At 37.8% G+C, this 1933-nt stretch overlaps 1 long non-coding RNA gene across 1 annotated transcript; it reads left to right on the plus strand.

Annotated features, from left to right (window-relative positions):
• The first annotated feature begins 231 nt into the window (after positions 1–231).
• On the plus strand, positions 232–1169 carry LOC129888461 (uncharacterized). The gene is made up of 3 exons (XR_008766666.1): positions 232–322; positions 416–508; positions 1131–1169. It is a non-coding gene; the product is annotated as an uncharacterized LOC129888461 (long non-coding RNA).
• The last annotated feature ends 764 nt before the right edge of the window (positions 1170–1933 follow it).

Raw genomic sequence — 1933 nt, forward strand, 5'->3', positions numbered from 1 at the left:
TGATTTGCAAGGAATGACGTTGTAATTTATTTTGTTTGGGCTCTCATAATAATAATAGTATATTGAGGCCCAACAAAAGAAATGGCCCAAGTCTTGTAAAGATAGCCCATTAGTTAAGTAGACTTATATATATATATATATATATATATATATATATATATATATATATATATATATATATATATATGTTGATGACTTTTAAGTCATCTTTATCCATTAAGTCCTCTTTATCAACAAGAAGCTACAAGAAAAATCTAGAGAAAAGAAAGGGGAGAAACTTGAAGCTAGAGAGAGAGGGAGCTCGGATTTGGGAGAAACAAAGGTGAGTCTCCGATTTTGTTCCGTGAATTAATTATCTAGGGTGCACCACGATGTTATGAAGGTGTTATTAATGAAAATTTATGGTTTGTAGCAGCCCAAAACGTTACCAAACAGCCCCGAAGTTTCAGCTGCGCTAAGGAGGTTTCCGAGGCGCAATTTTGGCTAGTTTTGGCCAATTTCGGGTAAGGTAAGGTTTCTTCTTTAAATTTGGACTTTATGGGGTTATTTTTAAATGTATTAGGTACCTTTTATACTGCTGAAAGTATAAAAAAAATCATGTATATGCTCAGCAAAAGAAACAACCTAAATTGAGGTCATCGTAGTTAAATTATAGTCGAAGTGAGGCGTTGTGTGTTTGGAGGCGGATGATGGTTGTGTGGTGTGTGTTGCAGGGCCTAAATGGGTTCTAAAAGAGGTGGGGGAGATGCTGGTTGAAGCCACACGACCCCCGCTTCGTGCGGTTAAAGGTTTTGCAAAATGGAAACTAGAAACCTCATTTTGGTATCATAGTTTCGAGCGAGTCGTTTGGAGTTTATATTGCGTAATATTGCCATGTTATATATATATATATATATATATGAGCTGCTGGTTATGTTGTTGGTTGGATGTAGGTATTAAGGACGTAATTGGGGATTCGGATAGGGTACATTATAGGGGAGGTGCTGTCCGATTTCCATTAACTTCTTAACTAGTCAAAGAACTAGTCGAGAATGCGAGCGAGGGGATGAGTTCTATGAATAATCGTGTGTAACCTAAGGCACTGAAAAGTCTAAGGTTGTTAATACTCGTATTGGTTTCGTGTTTCCTAGGTTCAAAGTACGACAAAGCGAACGGGATAAAGAGTAACCCATAAGAGGTATGTAAGGCCTATTCTTTCTCTTCTTTTGGCATGTCTTAGAGGCAAGTAAAAGGTGATATGATCTCTGAAATAATTTCATTTCTAAGTGTCTCTTCTTCACTTTTGGATGATGAATTACTTTCCTAGAACTTTTTATATGTTAAGGAAGTAATGAATGCACAGACTCCTAGTCTTAACAACTATAGGATGATAAGTGTTGCCGATTTCATAAGTGGCTAGTATTACTTTAGTACATGTCTAGGATCTCTGAGATTCTAATTGATGCAGCCCCGAATGGCAACTAGAAGACATGTGAGGTGATTACATTACTACTCTGATCCTCAGACGCTAGCTTATTCTTCTTATACGGTCGAGTCTCCAATAATGATTTAAACTGCATATAGTTGCTCACTACTCTACTTGCATATACGGTAACACATCTTTCTCCGAGTCCCGGGCCGACTATAGATTCGTGCTTAATCTCACTGTATTATTCACCGAGTCCCTCACTAGAGGGCCAAGTACGTATGTATATATATATATGATGATGTGATGTAATAAGGTGGTGATGGCGCCAGGCCTATGATGGTCCTACAGGTATGCTTCCCCGGTTCCCTGAAAGGGCCGGCTATATTGTATAATTTCAGCATGCATGTTTATGATTCCCAAGATTCAGGTACAGATTCCTTATATGACATTTTATTCCCTGCTTCTCTGTATCAGATACGTTTCCAGCTATGTTATGCTATACTATGTTTCACATACTCAGTACAT

This window comes from Solanum dulcamara, chromosome 5 (assembly GCF_947179165.1).
Source record: "Solanum dulcamara chromosome 5, daSolDulc1.2, whole genome shotgun sequence".
NCBI classification, from domain to species: Eukaryota; Viridiplantae; Streptophyta; class Magnoliopsida; order Solanales; family Solanaceae; genus Solanum; species Solanum dulcamara.